This window comes from Pinus tabuliformis, chromosome X, assembly GCF_031772625.1.
Source record: "Pinus tabuliformis cultivar Carrire ecotype Pingquan chromosome X, CPIR1, whole genome shotgun sequence".
NCBI classification, from domain to species: Eukaryota; Viridiplantae; Streptophyta; class Pinopsida; order Pinales; family Pinaceae; genus Pinus; species Pinus tabuliformis.
In genome coordinates, this window is record NC_142308.1 from 966,563,726 (window position 1) to 966,584,394 (window position 20,669).

The 20,669-nt window shown below is 40.0% G+C and overlaps 1 pseudogene; it reads left to right on the forward strand.

Annotated features, from left to right (window-relative positions):
- Positions 1-212: 212 nt before the first annotated feature.
- Positions 213-20,356, forward strand: LOC149142945 (alpha-bisabolene synthase-like; annotated as a pseudogene).
- The last annotated feature ends 313 nt before the right edge of the window (positions 20,357-20,669 follow it).

Below are 20,669 nucleotides of genomic sequence, written 5' to 3' on the forward strand. Positions count from 1 at the left end.
ACTTTTAGTTAATCATGGTCACCAATTAATGCTATAGAAGTGGAAATAGGAACTTCCTCAATTAATATTCGTATAAACTCTCCCCTTCAAAATTTAGCGAAGCAGTGACGTCAGTTACGTAATTCGCGTGCAACTTACTTACTTCCATGATTCTATTCTCAAATCTAGAAGTGTTGGCCCTCTATATATATATAGTACTAAAGTTGTCAGTCATGTTCAAATCAGTGTATCTAGAAGCCAAGCCAATCAATCTAAAATTTGTTTGCCATTACAACTCTGCATTTAATTAGTCTTAGCCACTTCGAAGAATTTCAAATGGCTAGCGTTTCTATTAAAGCGGAGTAGCTTCTACTGTGTCTTATGGATTGGCCAGTAACAACTTGATCCGAAGGACGGCCAATCCTCATCCAAATGTCTGGGGTTATGACTTCGTACATTCTCTTAAATCGCCTTACAATATCAGTAAATTCTTCCTCTCATTCAATTCACTGCACAATTTTTCTATGACCATTTTATCGCATTTAATTTCTGATCAAATGAATTATACATATATTGTAACGTTGATCATGACCAATGATTATTGGATTGTGTCATTTGAACAGGATTCTAGTTACAGAGAACGTGCGGAGACACTTATTAGCGAGCTTAAGGTGAGGCTTAGTGCTGCAATTGGAGGTGGAGAATCAGTGATTACTCCATCTGCTTATGATGCCAGGGTTCCTTCCATTGATGGCTCTACTTGCCCTCAATTTCCCCAGATAATTGATTGGAATTTAAAAAATCAATTAAAAGATGCTTCATGGGGAATGAGTCGCACTTTCAATTATTCGTCCGCTGTTGAAAATATAATTCCAACTGCTGGCCAGTCAAACAACATTTAATTCAGCAAAACCGCCATGAGTTTATTGCACCACTTTTCACAAGTTGGTGGTATTCTCTCAAATGCCCCCGATACAGTCACCATTTGACGCGTGTCCCCTGTACATTTTGCAAAACAGCTTTTCATCGGGATGTATTGTTTGTTTACTTTGGGCAAGCGATATCTGTTGGATTGGAAGGAAGGCAGATCACCGTTGATTGAAACTGAAGTTGCATACAACGCTGCACCATTTGGACATAGTGTTGTGGGGAAAAGTATCCGACTCGGATGACCCTATCCCTACTCTAAAGGTGACAGTCTTTAGCAACAACTGAAAGTAAAGCTTTAATGTTTTCCTTTATGAAAGTACAGAGAGAAGGAAGAAAAGATTAACCAACCGGTGTCTTTCGCTTTTGTCGATCCTTATCCTCTCTCTTTGTCTCTTGTTCCCAGCTCCTTGCTCCCTTTGCCGGTCCAGCTACACACAGATCCTGCACAACAGAGAGAAGAAAACTACAAGATACATGTACTCATAACTGATGCATGGATTAGAGTGAATCAAATATACAAGTAAATACAATACATCAATGCAATACAAGTATATAGGAGAACATTCAAAGCTTTATTGATAAAAGTAACAGGGTTCTGAGAAGGTTACAACCATCAATGGCTCCAATCCAGCAGCACCTCCCCAGCAGCAAGAAGTTTCCTCTTCACCTCTGGAAAAACAATCACCCAATAACTCTAACTGTAAACCAACAGCACTTCCTTACTTTGCACAAAATTCCAGCCTCCCTAGACCTCATAGAAGAGCTCTATATATAGGAGAGAAGAAGAGAGGATGAGTCAGCTTGAGGCTGGCATGAATCTGACTAGTGTCCCCTCCCTCTTCAGTTAAACTTCAGTTCTTGAGTCCACTTGGAGATCCTTGCTTACACATGGAGATCAAGTACCTCTTACTCATCACAGGGCGAATCCCATGAACCAAGTGTCAGTTTGGAAGCTTCCTGGGCAATTGACACCTTGCAGAATGACTGTGCCACTTGGCCAATCTCACCTAGCGCAGGTAGCCTTCATTAGATTTGACTTTCAGCGCAGGTACAAGGAGGAGCAGTTGCATTCCAGCGCAGATGCTCAGTGGAGCAGCTGACATGATCCAAAAATAGCCTGTTTTTGAGTGTTTTCAGGTGGAGAACTGATGGGAAGTGCTGTGGTTTGCTGACCTTGTTCTTTTAGGGGTAAGAACAACATGTTTAGGGACTGAGGATCCCTGTAATTATTGACATTTCATGCTCCATGCTGCGAGGCACAAAAATGTCTATAACAGTTGCCCCCTAAAGTATGAGGCCATTTATCGGGTGAAATGCTTTATCCAGAGGGTCCGAAGTTCATTCAAGTGCTGAGAGGTGCCCTGTAATACAATACAATACAATACATTATTTTTCATTCTGTTTTCATGATCTAGCTGAGGCGGGCATTCCCATGCTCAGCTTTATAAATACATTTTGGTACATAGAACAGACGATCGTCTGATGGTAGACTGATAATTTTCTGCTGAAATTATCATCCTTTGAGTAGGATGATCATCTGCTGCAATGATGTACATGACAAATGCTTTTATATTTCCTGAATATGTATCGCAGCCCGGATGGATGAAACTAGATCCGGGGTCTTCAAACTCGTTCGATCTTCACTCTAAGTACAAGTCGATCCATGTGAGAATTTCGCTGAAGTCGAACATGGAAAGACATCGCTTGATTACCGGTCAATGATGAAAACCGTTAAAAAGCGCGAGAGGAATCACCGATAATGATAATGACCCTCAAGGTACTGCAGTACAATTCACGTGGCGTGAATAAAGGACTTGGCGTCGAACGCCACGCAAAATCTTCTGGTCGAAGGTCATTGATGTATACCTGTCGCCGGAAGTGAGAAACTTGCCATTGAGGCATGCAAGCTTCAAAGTACTGATGGGGTTGTTCCTAGATCAACTTCTTGGATAATGAGCTGAAGTCGACAAGAAGCGATCTGTCAAAGGAGGGCCTTAATGAATCCCACATCAATGACACGGAACGGAGCTAATGATTTTAGTGGAGGTGAAAACAAACTGTGATATATGATTCAGGGTGGCGATCATGAATGGATGAAGGATAATGTATGGCAGTGGATGGGACACGGTTGACACTTTCAGAATGACCCCTCTTGAACATATAACGACACTGATGCGATGGATCGGTAGCATTACCCCAAATGTGGATGGTTTGGCGAGGACCATGGTGATGAGACCGGTGAATGAAGCAACCCAACCCGATGTGGTACGGAGGAAAAGTGTCATGTTCAAGAGTGACTTGCTACCATTAAGCTTTGATGTTCTCCCAATTTTTCCCCAGTCATTTCTGACCAGTACCTCTTTATTTTTGTCAAGCTTGAGGAGGATAACATATGCTTGTTCTATAACCTGCCCTTCGGGCAAGCCCATCGCTATGATTTAACGAGCTTAGCGATAGGGAAACTCGTTCTCGTCTAAAGACAAGTTTGTCGCTATTTAATCATTTTAACGAGTCTAACGACAAAGAAAACTCGGTCCTTTTCATCTTTAGAGAGTCTAAAAAGGTACAGAAAGTTAACTCCATAATTCCTTTTTCGTCATCTAATCCCTTAAGTCCGAAAAAGTATAAAACAATACAGAAGGGATGGGTGTTCGGTACTTTTAACGAGCCGAACAAGACAAGCGCTCGATCTTTTTGTGTAATAATCCCTCAGGTCCAAAAAGATTAAAGTCTAAATGAGGGATAGCTCTTCCGGTCCTTTTAACGAGCTGGAAGGCCAAAACTCGGCAAACTTTTCATATTTTACGAGTCAGTGAAAAGAGCTCAAAGAAGACTCGTCTTTTGAGGAACGAGTGATAAACAGGGATAGCAGCAGATTCCAGGTACAAATTGGAATTTTCCAATCACGGTAGTGTCACAAGGATGGCTAGATGAAATCACTCTTCGCAGATGCTCCTCAAAATGGGTAAACACACATATGGGGGTGAACGACCGGCCAAATGACAGTGGAGGTGATGGATGAAAACACGACCAAGGCTTTTAAGGTTGATAAATTTACGATCGCAATGGTTATTTACCGAGATAGGTTCATTTTTTAATGAGCTTGAACTCTGGTGGAAACTTTTGCTCACACTTTTCTATTTTTTAACGAGCATAAATTCCGTGGTAAAACTGCTCGATTCTTGTGTTTATTTTTTAACGAGCATGAACATTGCTAAAACTGCTCGATTAATTTTACATGCCCCCAGCATAATAATGCAAACGAGGTGCATGCCCCCCAAGCTTCATTGCATTCAACTCGGTGGTTGGAATGAAGGTTTACCTTTGAGAAAGGGGATTTGTTTCATTTTTTAATGAGGTTGACATAGTAAAAGAACTATCCTCATGACTCCTTGTTTCATTTTTTAACGAGGTTGACACGAGATTAGAACCGTCCTCGGAGCCCACTGTATTTACAGTATTTCCATTAGGGCGATGATCCATGCTGACAAAATGTTCAGGAATCTTCCGAATCCATTAGATATAGAAGATTTCATATTGTAGGTTTCCACTGTGGCCACTTCCGCCAGATTTCTTGCAGGCGGTAGGGCAAAAGTACCCATTAAGGCAGGGTCTTTTAGGAGACCTACTCCAATATTTTGAAGCGAATGATCGCTTCCATGGATCATTGGAATGCTTCCCGTAACTTGTGAACTGTCGGGGAGGAAAGTTTGTTGGTCGACGACTGTAATCCCTCCTTGAAAGGGAAATGCAATCTTCCTGAAGTAAGTCGACACGACTGCGGCCATGGCATATATCCAGGGCCTTCCTAGTAGGATGTTGTAATCGAGGTTTCCATCAATTACTTCAACATCGACTTCTACTATTTTGCCCCCCAGTTCAACTTGCAAGTTACTTAAAATCCCGTATGGAGTGTATGATCGTCCATCAAATGCTTTTAACGTCGTCGACGATTTCGACAAGGGTGGTGAGCCTAAATTTTTCCAGCAATTCATCGACATAAGACATGTAGATGCCCCCTCATCAATAATTGTTCGATGAACAGTTTTGTTGAGGGCTTTCACTTGAATAAGGAAAGCTAGTTGAGCTGGTAACTTAGGGTCATATCCTTTATGATCAAAGGCCACAAGATTGGAATCCATTGGGCCAATCCCACCTATTGCTGATAATAAAGTTTGCTCTTGGGAGGGGCAATTTTGCGGTACCTCAAGTGTCGACATAGCAGACGGCGATTGGGCCAGGTCCTCTATTATATTATAATTCTGTGCTATTTTGGCACGAGGATTAAATGTCGATTTATGTACTACTCCCTTTGGCAACTTTATCATTGGTTCAGGAATGATGGGTGGCACAACTTTGGTCAAAGCTGTCGTCGAACTACTAGGTTGTTCATTAGCCTTGTTATTCGACAGCCTTGAATTCCTGTAATCTTTATTCCTTGTCAAAGCATTATTTTGCTGCTTTGAGGTAGACAACATAAGCACTTGGGATCGGGAAGCATTTTGATTAGCAACCAGATTTTGACCAGGATTAGGAAACGGATCAGTCAACACAGCTGAGGTTTTCGGACTCTTAAAGAATCTTTTAAGCTCAGCTTTGCATGGACAATCTGCTGTCCAATGATCCTCATCGCATATATGACACCCCGAAGGGGGTTTCCCTTTTCTCCCTTTCTTTTTCTTCTTGTCTCTTGGTTGCTTCAGTTGTTTGCCCTTGTCGTCCGACACGGCACTTACTTCCGAGGCAAGAAGTTCCTCATTTGCATTTTGATTCGAAGTCTTACGGGTTTTCTTAGACGAATCCCGTGTTGACTTTGCGTTTGCAGTGCCAATCACACCATCGCCGGCATGATAGTCACTATTTGATCCAGGAGGGGGAGGAATTGAAAATTCCGGTCTAGGGGCATCAGGTATCTTGTCATAGAGCGTGCCAGACTGAGTATATACTAAGTCTAAATACTGGGCACGAGCAATAACTTGCTCCTCTGTTACGACGCCTCCCTTGGCCACATCTTCTGTTATAGCAGGAAGAAGCGACTTTATAAACCACTCAGCTAATAGCTGATCTGGAACATAGGTCTTCACCATTCTGCGACGACGACGCCACTCATGTATATGATCTGATATATGTGTGGCCGTTGTCTGCTTGAAATTGGTTAAGATCTCTGTTCCAGTTTCGTACCTTATAGGTAACTGAAAGTGTGTTAAGAAAGTCGTGGCTAGGGAACTAAAATTGTCGAAAGAGGCTCTAGGTAATTCAATATACCATTTAGCCGCCGGACCAGTCAATGTCCTTTGGAAAAGGCGAAGCCTTATCGAATCATCATTCAAGGTATTCGACGAACACCACAGATGGAAAGTCATCACATGATTCGACGGGTCTTCGCCAGGATTTCCATTGAATTTAGGAATATCCGAAGGAAGTTTGTGTGGAATCGCTGGCCACCAATGGGCATAGGCGATTGGATCATTCGTCAATCGATGTAAATCTAGTAATTCTAGAGTCGCCACGAATGGCAACTGTTGATTCAGGTTTGGCGAGGCGTACCCAGGATACGATGGAATCGCCTGAGCAGTAGGCCTTTGCATACCAGCATAATGCAACTGATGTTGATAGGACTGATATGGCTGGTGGGTTTGGCCACTGTAAAGTGGTTGATTTAACCCGTTCTGAATATAGGGTTGCCCACTATTTGCAAAGATCTGTTGCTCAGATCCCTGGTACACCTGTTGAAACTGAGGTTGTTGGTATTGCACCATCCATGGCTGCGAAGCCATGTTTTGCTGTGCGATACTAACCGACAGACCAAGATGCGAAGTTATGGTTCCCGTTTGTATCTGTGTCGTCCCGGCAGTTGGCGATTGTGGTTGTGTTGCAGGGTCAAGGGGCTGTTGCATTACAACTTGGGGTTGACATACAACAGGCATCGATTGAACTTGCGACACGGTTACAATTGCTGGCGTCGTCGGGATGCTAGACATAGGTACACATTGTTGCATGGAATATACAACTCTCGGTTGTTGGGGCAACATAGGAACCCAACCACTCGTCGTAACTTCAGTCAGACCTGAATGCGGTTGAAAACTGCCGTATGGGTATCCTCCCGGAGGGGGAAGTGAAAGGGCATATTGCCCCCCATATGGTAACAATCCGGAGCTCAAGGGTATAGATTGCCTTTGAGGACTGGATGGTCCAAACTGATTTCCAAAGGGATCAATTTGTCTAGTTTCAACATAAGAATTACCGGGTATTATACCGGAAGAACAAACTGGAACAGACCAAGTTGTCATAATAGTCCCTGGGTGGACTCCTTCTAGCTGTTGAGAGCTAGTCGGGACAGCTGGTATGCCGGCAAACATCGTCGGAGTGACAGCAGGAGCTTCTGTTGTCGCTGTGTCATTTGGCACAGTCCTAGATGTCGACGGTTGCTCAGACATTTTAAGTCTATCCAATAAACTGCCTAACGATTCTACAGGAACTTCCAGAGGCGATGGACAAACTTCTGATGCAGAAGGAAAAAGAGTGGCGCCTACTCCAAAATGAGTTGGAGTATTTGCTTGCTGGTCCTCTACGATTTCCTCTATTGCAATCAGACCAGGAGGAAGAGGAAGACCGTCAGGTCCGTAAAAGATTTCTGGTGCCGAAGAAGGGGTTGCTTCGACAGCGACAGTTGTTTGAGCAACAAGACTCTGTGGACCGGTTTCAGATGGAACTAGTTCAGTTATGCAAGTACTTGTCCTCAGACTAGGATCAGTACAACTGTCCCTCTGTTGCTGTTGAACTTCTTCAATAGAGGCAGGGATTCCAGAAATATTAGGAGTGACCAGAATCTCAGATGTTGTCGGAACTGTTGTTCTAACTTTAATGGGAGATTTTGACCCGGTCAAGCGAGTTTGCTTCGTCCGTACTACTCTCGATTCCGGAGACAAAGACGGTTGACTCGCGAGTCTCCTCGAACGACGGAGTTCTAATTGACTTTCCTCCACGGTTGTGGATTACTCGATCAACTAAAATACAAAAATGGGAATTATGTTTCCGTATTGAATGAATTTTATTAGACGCTTTTAGACACAACTTTGCTTTTTCATGTTTTAAGAGTCGAGAAAAAGCTAAAGATGACTCTAGTCGCCTTCGATGTATTAACGAGCCCGAAGTGACAAATGCTCGGTTGGACTTTTTCAGTTATAGAGTTTGAAAAAGGCCAAAAGAAACTGCTCTGGAGATCTAGGCAGAGGGTGTGCCAAACCTTTCGCGAAACCACAAAATACGTTTTACGGTACGGGTGGTCGATCTTCGTGAATGCTGTGTTCACTGCATCGCGATCAGTAGGGCGGCCGACACGACTTCCTAAGGATAAAGGATAAATGCCTATAGGGGTCTCCCAATATACGCGATGGTACGCGGGAGCACAAGTCCGTATTAGTGTTATCGTCCCTCAGGAGGAATCACCCACCTTCGTAGAGATCGACAGTCACTACGTTTAACGACGCCGGAACACGTCTCTACCTAGACCTCTATTGTGAGCGTTATGTTACAAAGCATTTTTAGATTCATTCAATATATTTTAAGTTGATCTTGTTTAGCAATTTGTCTTTCAGGATCACCACGAGATGTATTGGTACAAATTCCTAAATGTAGCTAAAATGATAAGCAAGCTTTACAATCTTTTTAGCTTTGAAAATCCTAACTACTGAGGGGAGAGAAAAACACTATCTTTCCACACAGAGCACAAAGCACAAACTAATGCACTTTCTCCTAGATCAATCACGCAAACTTATCAAAAATGCAAATGCGAGATGCATGTATTTCTTTTCTTTTCCTTTAATGTTGATGTAAGACAAAAAAGGAAACTGTCGTATAATTTTCGAATTCAATTTGAAGCGTAAACAAACAAGTTTTGTCTAAAATCAAAAGACACCTTACAGGTACTTGTTTCGACAATAAAAATGTATGAATTCAAACCATAAAATGAAAAACAAACAAACTCAAACAGCCATGAACAGTAATAAAACTAGCTCTTAAGATCACAACGACACTTTTACAGTTCAGGATCTAAGAGGCCACAGCTATACTGGTTCGCTTTTCACAATGGGAAACTGTAACTGAAACAAGAAATACTGAAAGAACAATCACAGTTTCATCACACAACTGAGGCGGGATAATGTCAAGGAAAGTTGGTTTACAGCAAGTACAATGACAAGCAATCAGCAGCAAAACAACAGTGAAAACAGGGCTAAGACACAGTGGGAAACCTCAGGAAGACATAGCCTAACTGGATCAGCGCAGGCTCTGGTCTGTCAAATTGACTCTCAGCACAGTTCCCGAAGGGAGTACCTGCGCTGGAATGCAGACTGCCTGTGGACAGCCTGCACTGAGACACGAGAGTTGCGTTTACAAGGATTTCCGGGTCATAAAAAGCTAAAAAATGCACTGTTTTTGCTGAAATAAAAAGCTATAGGTCAAGTACAAGCTAAGGGGTGATCAAGAGGATGAAAAGCTATCACAAAGAGTACAAGAGTCTTTTGTAGATCAGCTCTTCAAATCATGAATCTGCTCAAAATGAGAAAGAGTAGCAGCCCCTCTACTTCGCTTTTGATATAGTCAAAAGCTTTTCGATTCGGTACTCTTTGGTTCAGGAAATGAATAGCAAAGATACTACAAACACCAACAAGATACTAGGGTCCCCAGTGGAGTCGCCAGTTTGTTGTGGGGAAAAGTATCCGACTCGGATGACCCTATCCCTACTCTAAAGGTGACAGTCTTTAGCAACAACTGAAAGTAAAGCTTTAATGTTTTCCTTTATGAAAGTACAGAGAGAAGGAAGAAAAGATTAACCAACCGGTGTCTTTCGCTTTTGTCGATCCTTATCCTCTCTCTTTGTCTCTTGTTCCCAGCTCCTTGCTCCCTTTGCCGGTCCAGCTACACACAGATCCTGCACAACAGAGAGAAGAAAACTACAAGATACATGTACTCATAACTGATGCATGGATTAGAGTGAATCAAATATACAAGTAAATACAATACATCAATGCAATACAAGTATATAGGAGAACATTCAAAGCTTTATTGATAAAAGTAACAGGGTTCTGAGAAGGTTACAACCATCAATGGCTCCAATCCAGCAGCACCTCCACAGCAGCAAGAAGTCTCCTCTTCACCTCTGGAAAAACAATCACCCAATAACTCTAACTGTAAACCAACAGCACTTCCTTACTTTGCACAAAATTCCAGCCTCCCTAGACCTCATAGAAGAGCTCTATATATAGGAGAGAAGAAGAGAGGATGAGTCAGCTTGAGGCTGGCATGAAGCTGACTAGTGTCCCCTCCCTCTTCACTTAAACTTCAGTTCTTGAGTCCACTTGGAGATCCTTGCTTACACATGGAGATCAAGTACCTCTTACTCATCACAGGGCGAATCCCATGAACCAAGTGTCAGTTTGGAAGCTTCCTGGGCAATTGACACCTTGCAGAATGACTGTGCCACTTGGCCAATCTCGCCCAGCGCAGGTAGCCTTCATTAGATTTGACTTTCAGCGCAGGTACAAGGAGGAGCAGTTGCATTCCAGCGCAGATGCTCAGTGGAGCAGCTGACACGATCCAAAAATAGCCTGTTTTTGAGTGTTTTCAGGTGGAGAACTGATGGGAAGTGCTGTGGTTTGCTGACCTTGTTCTTTTAGGGGTAAGAACAACATGTTTAGGGACTGAGGATCCCTGTAATTATTGACATTTCATGCTCCATGCTGCGAGGCACAAAAATGTCTATAACACATAGCGTGAAGTTTTGGGTTTGACCACAGTTTACTGTAGTAAAGTAATTAATGGTATTTACGTTACTTCGTAGATTGTAGGTGAAATGCTTCAATTTTAATGTTTTTTTTATGCACAGAAGTATGGCAAATTAAAAGAAAGGTATGGTCATTTTTGTGTTAAAAAATATACGCAATGTAATATGTTTTTTTTGAGGTGTGTATTGTAATGCAAGGGAAGAAACGCACAGCAGTGCGAAACAAAAACAAAGCAGAGGGAGAATGTAACTTTTTGTTAAAAAGGGAAATGCAATGTAAAAGCAGCAGCGTGAGGGAAATATATGCAGCAACGCATATGTATTTTTGTTGATTGAAATGTAATGTGAAGAATGGATATGTAAGAATTTTTTTATTTACAGCAATAAATGTAAATGAAAAATTTACACACAATAGTGTAAATCTTTTCAAAAGGAGACAGAGTAATTTTTTTTGAAGTTCTTGGTGAATCCCTCTGAGAGAGAGGAAGAAATATGTAACAGGCAGTTTATTAATCAATAGAAAGTTTTATGTGTGTTGCTGAAACTCTGTTCTCTGGAGAATTTTTTTTGCTTCCCTTTGTTAAAGTCCTATGGAGAAAACAGAGCATTGATCTCTGTTCAGTTTATTTGTTTTGGAATTTACCAGAAAATCCCAACAGTGGTATCAGAGCCAAGTTTAGGCTCTTTGAAGGTGTCAAAGAAGTTGAAGGAAGGTTCTTTTGCTGCAACAGCTTGTCCAGTAGAGTGAAGACTCAGTCAAGAAAGGATCCAGGTATTTCTCAAAGTTTTTTGTGTAGCTGTTGAAGACAGTCAGTGTTTTTTAAATACACAGTCAAATATTTGAAGCATAGATGAGAGTGCAAGGAATGGATTGCTCCAGCACTAGCATGGGTATTTTTAATACTCAGCTCCCACAGTTTAATGGGAAAAACTATGACTATTGGGCAATAACCATGAGAGCCCTATTTGCCTCACAAGATTTATGGGAACTTGTTGAATATGGGTTTGAAGAACCAGGAGATGAAGATGAGTTTAATAGATTAACTCAGGCAGAGAAAGATCTATTGAAGAGCAATAAGAAGAAGGATTCAAAAGCCCTTGTATTTTTATATCAAGTAGTGCATGAGAGTGTGTTTCCAAGGATAGCAGCAGCCAAGACATCCAAAGAAGCATGAAAAACTCTCAAGGTAGCCTATCAAGGCATGGAGAAAGTGAAGACAACAAAACTACAATTGTTGAGGAGAGATTTTGAGAATCTGTGCATGAAGGAGTCAGACAATATTGACTCATTCTTCACACATGTGATTGGTCTGGTCACACAAATAAGGTCTCATGGAGAAACTCTTGAAGAAAGGAGGATTGTGGAGAAACTATTGAGGGTCCTACCCTCAAAGTTCGATGTGATTGTCACCACCATAGAAGAGACAAAGGATCTCACAAAATTTTCAGTTGATGAACTTCATGCATCACTGATAACACATGAGAAGAGGTTGAGTAGAAATAAAAACTCATCTCTAGAAGAAGCCTTTAAGACCCAGATGTCCTTTGGAAGAGGGAGAGGTCAAGGCAGAGGAAACAAGAGAGGAAGAGTTAGAAGCCAAAACAAAGGTGGAAGAAACAGTCCAGCAAATGATCAAGGAAGAGGCAGCAATCCAAATCAGAACCAAGGCCAAGGCAGTAGCCAACAAAGTGGACAACATCATGCTCAAGGAAAAAGTATGAAAAATCCAATGTCCAATGTTACTACTGTAAAAAATATGGGCATTATGCCAATGAACGTAGGAAGAAGCAGCATGACATGAATAATAGATCTAGTGCAAATATCACTAGAGAAAATATCAACCAAGATAATGTGCTTTTAGCTTGTAACATGGCTGAAACAACTAGTGATGATATATGGTTTCTAGACTCCAGTTGCATTAACCATATGACAGGAAACATAGCCTTGTTTTCCAATTTAGATCAGAGTGTGAAGTCACAAGTCACACTTGGGACTGATAGTAAAGTTTCTATTATGGGAAAAGGAGAAGTAAAAATATTTACAAAGGAAGGTGAAAAGAAAACCATATCAGATGTCTATTATGTTCCTGGAATGAAGTGTAACCTCTTAAGTATTAGACAACTTGTTCAAAAGGAGTACAATGTTTTCTTTGTGAATTATGTATGCACCATCATGGATAGAGCACCCAGCAAACGATGTATTGCTGAAGTGAAGATGACGAGGAACAGGATGTTCCCTCTCAGAATAAGGGTAGATTTGAAAAACAAAGAAGTAATTGCAACAATTACCCAAGAGGCTTTCCAAAGCGTACCAAAGGATGAAAATTGGTTGTGGCACTTGAGATTTGGACATCTCAACTTTGAAGGTCTTAACTTGTTGAGTAGAAAATGAATGGTAAGAGGATTACCATTGATAGAGAAATCAGACAGCCTTTGTGAAGGTTGTATCTTGGGGAAACAACAGAGAGAAAGTTTTCCATCAGGGAAAAGCATAAGGGAAAAAGCACCCTTAGAGACTGTCCACTCAGATTTATGTGGACCGATGCAAACCCCGTCATTAGTAGGCGACCAATATTTTCTAACATTCATTGATGATTTCACCAGAAAGACTTGGGCTTATTTTCTAAAGAACAAAAGTGAAGTGTTTGAAAAATTTCGAAATTTCAAAGCACTTGTAGAAAACCAAAGCGGGCTGCATATCAAAGTTTTGAAAACTGATAGAGGAGGTGAGTATATCTCCAAGGAATTCCTACAGTTTTGTAGAGAAAATGGATTTCATAAGCAATTTACAGCTAGGTACACCTCGCAGCAAAATGGAGTTGCTGAAAGGAAGAACAGGACAATCATGGATATGGCGAGGAGCATGTTGAAGGTAAAGAATTTGCCAAATGATTATTGGGCTGAAGCTGTACATTGTGCAGTATATATTTTGAATAGGTGTCCTATAAAAGCAGTGATGAACAAAGTTCTGGAAGAAGCATGGAGTGGGAGAAAGCAAGGAGTCACCCACATGAAAGTTTTTGGATGTGTGGCTTATGCACAAATTCCAGATCAGCTAAGGAAGAAGTTGGACAACAAAGGGGAGAAATGTATTTTCATTGGATACAATGAGGAATCCAAAGCTTACAGGTTGTATATCCCATCTACCAAGAAGTTTTTTGTGAGCAGAGATGTTCAATTCATTGAGGAGGAAGCTTGGGATGGAAGCATAGAGAAAACAGTGAATGTTAAAAACTGTTTGTCTCATGATGAAGATGATGAGGAGATGGCTAAAATACATCCCCAAATAGCAGCACCAACACAAGGGCAGCAAGAGACACCCTTGAGGAAAATTGAAAGCACTTCTCCAAGCACACAACAAGGAGGAAATTCAAGTGCGTCTTCAAGCACTTGTACACCAAATGAAAGAGGTAAGAAGTTTAGAAATTTAAATGACATTTATGATGAAGGTATGAATTCTTTGTTTGATTTATATTGTCATGTCGATGACCCTATTCATTTCGAAGATGCAATTAAGGATAGGAAATGGATAAAAGCTATGGATGAGGAGATCAATGCCATAGAAAGAAACAAGACATGGGATTTGGTTGAACTACCAAAAGGAAAGGAAGTCATTGGAGTCAAATGGGTTTACAAGACCAAGAGTAATGCTGAAGGCAAGATAGAAAGACACAAGGCAAGACTTGTTGTCAAAGGATATAAGAAGCAGTATGGGAGAGACTATGAGGAAACTTTTGCATCGGTTGCAAGAATGGAAACCGTGAGAGTAGTGTTGTCCATAGCAGCACAAAACAAGTGGAAAGTTTACCAAATGGACGTGAAGTCGTCATTCCTAAATGGTGTGATAAAGGAGGAGGTTTACATTGAACAACCTCTAGGCTATGAAAAGGAAGGCCAAGAGCACAAAGTGTGCAGATTGAAGAAAGCTCTTTATGGGCTGAAGCAAGCACCAAGAGAATGGTACAGTAGGATAGATTCCTATCTACTGGAAAATGGATTTGAAAAGTGTGAGGGAGAACCCACCCTCTACATCAAAGAAAAGGATGGTAAAATACTAATTTTTGTGTTATATGTTGATGGTGTTATTTTAATAGGTAATGATGATTATCCCATTGAAAATTTCAAAACAGTCATGAAAGAAGAATTTGAAATGACTGACATGGGTTTTCTGAGATACTTCTTAGGAATAGAAGTAGATCAAAGTGAAAATGGAATTTTTATTTCACAAGCAAAATATGTTAATGAAGTATTGGAGAGATTCAATATGCAGGACAACAAGGAAGCAATCACTCCCACAGTGATGGGATTAAAGCTCAGCAAAGAGGACAGCAGCAAGGATTTTGATCCTAGCTTGTATAAGAGCATAGTTGGCAGCCTAATGTATTTGACTGCAACTAGGCCAGATATAATGTTTGTTGTTAGTTTAATTTCCAGATTCATGGAGAGGCCAAAAGAAGCACATTGGAAGCCAGCAAAAAGAATTCTGAGGTATGTTAAAGGTACTAAAAGGTTTGGCATTTTATATACTACTTCAGAATGTTTAGATTTAATTGGATACACTAATAGTGGTTGGGATGGAAGTGTAGATGATCGGAAAAGCACATCTGGTTATGTCTTTCACATGGGTTCAAGAGCCATTTCTTGGGCTTCTAAAAAGTAGCCTGTTGTAGCATTGTCTACAGCAGAGGCAGAATATGTGGCAGCTACAGAAGCAACATGCCAAGCAGTTTGGATGAGAAGAATGTTAAGGAGCTTAGGCCAAGAGTAGGCAAAAGGAATGGTAATTTTTTGTGACAATAGCTTAGCTATTGCATTATCCAAGAATTTGGTGTTTCATAAGAGAACTAAACACATTGACACAAGGTTTCATTACATCAGGGAATTGGTAAACAATGGAGAAATTGTCTTAGAACATTGCAGGACTCAGGAACAGGTCGCAGACATTCTGACAAAGCCATTGGACCAGAAAAGCTCTGAATTTTTGAGAAAATGTCTGGGTATGACTGATAACCCAGCAGTTGAAATTAAAGGGGAGTGTTGAAAATATAACTCCAATTGCTACCTAGTCAAACAACATTTAATTCAACAAAACCGCCATGAGTTTATCGCACCGCTTTTCACAAGTTGGTGGTATTCTCTCAAACGCCCCCGATACAATCACCATTTGACACGTGTCACCTGTACATTTTGCAAAACATCTTTTCATCGGGACGTATTATTCGTTTAGTTTGGGTAAGCAATATCCATTGGATTGGAAGGAAGGCAGATCACCATTGATTGAAGCTGAAGTTGCATACAACGCTGCACCATTTAGACATAGCATGAAGTTTTGGGTTTGACCGCAGTTTACTGCAGTAAAGTAATTAATGGTATTTACATTAGTTCATAGATTGTAGGTGAAATGCTTCAGTTTTAATGTTTTTTTTTTTATGCACGGAAGTATGGCAAATTAAAAGAAAGGTATGGTCATTTTTTTGTTAAAAAATATATGCAATGTAATGTTTTCTTTTGAGGTGTGTATTGTAATGTAAGGGAAGAAACGCACAGCAGTGCGAAACAAAAACAGAGCAGAGGGCGAATGTAACTTTTTGTTAAAAAGGGAAATGCAATGTAAATGCAGCAACGTGAGGGAAATATATGCAGCAGCGCATATGTATTTTTTTGATTGAAATGTAATGTGAAGAATGGATATGTAAGAATTTTTTTATTTACAACAGTAAATGTAAATGAAAAATTTACACACAGCAGTGTAAATCTTTTCAAAAGGAGACAGAGTAATTTCTTTTTAAGTTCTTGGTGAATCCCTCTGAGTGAGAGGAAGAAATATGTAACAGGCAGTTTATTAATCAATAGAAAATTTTATGTGTGTTGCTGAAACTCTGTTCTCTGGAGAAATTTTTTTTGCTTCCCTGTGTTAAAGATCCTATGGAGAAAATAGAGCATTGTTCTCTGTTCAATTTATTTGTTTTGGAATTTACCATAAAATTCCCAACAACCGCCTGCTTGCTGCTCTTTCATGTGTGCTTGCACTCCATAAATGGAAAGTTGGGGATGTGCAAGTAGAGCAGGGTAAGAATTAATAGAATTAATGAGCAACTTGTAGGATTTCAGATTATCATCATCATAAGTGTTTTTAATTAATCTATTCACATAATCATGAAAGCAAGTTTTATCATTGATTTTTATTTTTAAGGTTTTAGGGTTTGGAATCGATTTACAGTAATCTTATCTCTATACAAATCTCTAAAACTCGGTGTTAAAAAATATAAACAATATAAAAACAAGTCCCACCACCCACCAACTTCAACTTCATACTTCAAATCCATTTTAAACATCCGCACACTTATACTATTATAGAACTTGCAACAACCTGATGATGTAATTTCCATTAGTCTAGACCCTAATGTGCATGGTAATGTATGCAGGTATTGAATTCATAAAGAAAAATATGCAAGTAATAAAGGACGAAGGAGATCAAGACAACTTGGTCATAGATTTTGAGATCATTTTTCCTTCTTTGTTGAGAGAAGCTCAATTTCTCCACCTCGCACTTCCTTACGACCTGCCTTATATACATCTGCTACAAACAAAACGGTAGAAGAGATTAGCCAAGTCAGAGTTCCTCCTCCTAATTCATGTATTGTTTATTTAACACAAAAATTGTACCATATTTCTTGCCATGCATATTCTAATAAATGGATGTTAATTTTGGTTCGTAGTCTCTCGAGGGACGAAATTCATGGCGGAACATTGTTGTCATCTTTGGAGGGAATACAAGATATGGTCGACTGGGAAACAATAGTTGATGTTCAAAGCCAAGATGAGTCTTTCTCAGGCTCACCTGCTTCTACTGCCTGCATCTTCATGCACACTGGAGACATGAAATGCCTTGAGTTATTGAACAGCGTTCTAACTAAGTTTGGCAGTAATTCTGGTAAGTATTACCTGAGCCTGTCACCACCATTTTCCGTTTACTTCTTCATTTTAAAATATTGATTTATTACCCCTTCCTTTTTCCGTTTAATTTTCACATTTTAATATATTGATTTTATCCCTCCACGCTCCAGTTCCATGCCTGTATCCAATAGAACTGATGGAACGCCTCCTGATCGTGGATAATGTTGAACGCCTTGGAATTGACAGACATTTTTAAAAGGAAATCAAGGAATCTTTGGATTATGTTTACAGGTATCAATAGAAAATTATATTTTACTAGCGTAAGGATCCATATTTCCTCTGAAAAATGTTGAACGTGGATAATGTTGAACGCCTTGGAATCAACAGACATTTTGAAAAGGAAATCAAGGAATCTCTGGATTATGTTTACAGGTATCAATAGAAAATTATATTTTACTAGCGTAAGGATCCATATTTCCTCTGAAAAATCCTTGTGTAAAATTGGCAAAATCTATCTCTTACAGACATTGGAATGATCGAGGAATTGAGTGGGGAAGCGTGAACCCCATAACAGATCTTGAGACCACTGCTTTGGGATTTCGGCTGTTTTGGCTGCATCAAAATGTATCTCCAGGTAGGTATCAATTTTCCTTAATTTTCTATCTATAATAGCAAAAAGTATGCCCTAGATTCTCCGAGACATATTCATCAACTGTTCCATGCTCTAAAATTTGAACATTGTTTTATTAACAGTCATTTTCGAGAACTTCAAAGATGTCGATGGGCAATTCCTTTGCTCGATCGGTCACTTCAACAAAGATGTAGCAAGCATGTTGAGCCTTTATAGAGCTTCCCAACTAGTATTTCCAGGAGAAAACATTTTGGATGAAGCTAAAAGCTTCACTATTCAATATTTGAGAGAAGCTCTTGAGAAAAGCGAGACTCTTAGGGCATGGAACCACAGGGAAAACCTAAGAGAAGAGGTAACTGCACACAACATACATATACTTGTCGCTTGTTTGCTTGATACAAAGGATTGGGTGAATTCCTCATCATTATGAGATTTAATATTTTTTTTTCCTTTGCCACTGGGAGATTAAATACGCGGTGAAGACTTCATGGCATGCCGGTGTCCCCAGAGTGGAAGCAAAGAGATACTGTCAAGCGTATCGTCCAGATTATGTACTCTAAGGAAAAAGCGTTTACAAGTAATTTTGTGCATTATATAATAATTGCATAATCTGCACTTTCGTTTCTTCCTCATAAATATAACACTATATATTATGGGACTGAGAGGGTCCTGCATATTCTAATTTCAGGCTGCCCTACATGAACAATGAAAAGATTTTGGAGTTGGCAAAGTTGGACTTCAACATTGTCCAGTCCATCCACCAAGAAGAGATGAAGAATGTGACCAAGTAACTAATTATAGTTGTAATAAATAACATTATAACCGTTTCACCTACAAAATTTAAGCCATCTCGATCATTAGATGTCCTGATCGTGCCTGATTCTACATGCACATGACATCACAGCTGGTTTAGAGATTCTGGGTTGCCTCTCTTCACCTTTGCTTGGGAGAGGCCTCTAGAATTCTACTTCTTAATAGCGGCGGGTACGTATGAGCCCCAGCATGCCAAATGCAGATTCCTCTTTACTAAAGTTTCTTGTTTGTAGACAGTCCTGGATGATATGTACGACACATATGGAACCCTTGATGAATTGAATCTATTCATTAAGGCTGTCAGAAGGTAGGGACAGGTCATCACGATTGGATCGCATTGCATTGCAGACCACTTTGTTTCTATTACATGATGCTGCAGCTAATCAAACACAAGGTTATACAAATTAAGGGATAAGTTCAACATCCTAGATGATTATGATGATAATTAAGTTATGTTGGCTCAACATTTTCAGGTGGGACCTTTCTTATACATAAAACCTACCAGACTATATGAAACTATGTTAAAAAATCTATTATGACATAGTTCATGAAGTTGCTTGGGAGGCAGAGAAGGAAAAGGGGCGAGAATTGGTTAGCTTTTTCAGAAAAGGAGTAAGTAAAATTGAATTGTTTCGTTAATACATGCATACAAGGCTTTTTAGAAGAAAGGATTTTTAAGACGAAAGGATCTCGGTATTAATTGATTAACATGTGGTTTGATAGTGATTTTTATGTTAATATATGGATAAATTGATATTGAACAGTGGGAGGATTATCTTCTGGGTTATTACGAAGAAGCTGAGTGGTTAGCTGCTGAGTATGTGCCTAGCTTGGACGAGTACATCAAGAATGGGATCACTTCCATCGGTCAACGTATACTTCTGCTGAGAGGAGTGTTGATAATGGACGGGCAAAATTTGTTGCAATAGGCATTGGAGAAAGTGGACTATCTAGGGAGACGTGTTCTTACAGAGCTGAATAACCTCATTTCTCGCCTCACGAACGACACAAAGAGATATAAAGCCGAGAAGGCTCATGGAGAATTGGCTTCTAGCATTGAATGTTACATGAAAGGTCACCGTGGATGTAAAGAAGATGAGGCTCTGAATCACATCTATGGCATTCTCGAGGCAGCAATGAAGGAGCTGACAAGGGAGTTTATGAAGGCCAACGATCATGCGCCATTGGCGTGCAAGAAGATGATTTTTGATGAGACGAGGGTGACGATGGTGATATTCAAGGATGGAGATGGGTTCGGCATTTCCAAATGGGAGGTGAAGGATCACATCAAAGAGTGTCTTATCGAACCACTCCCACTCTAACGGACTAATATGACAATGACCGATTCGATGTAGAGGCTGGGGAGAGAAAACAAATAATTCTCTATTGTATTGTGGAATTTCCCGTTCCTTCTATTTCTAAAGCCATATTTACCTTTCCATATATATCCAAAAACCATTGTTAGCCTTCCACATAAACCTTCCCGTATGAAACACTATGCTAATGATTAATTTATTTTGTATGTTGGGCGATGTGAATCAATTAAAAAATAGGAAAGAATATTAAATCAATCATGCTCATTATCAGTAGAATTACATAAATAATAAATAAATGTGGTTAATAAATGATTATAAA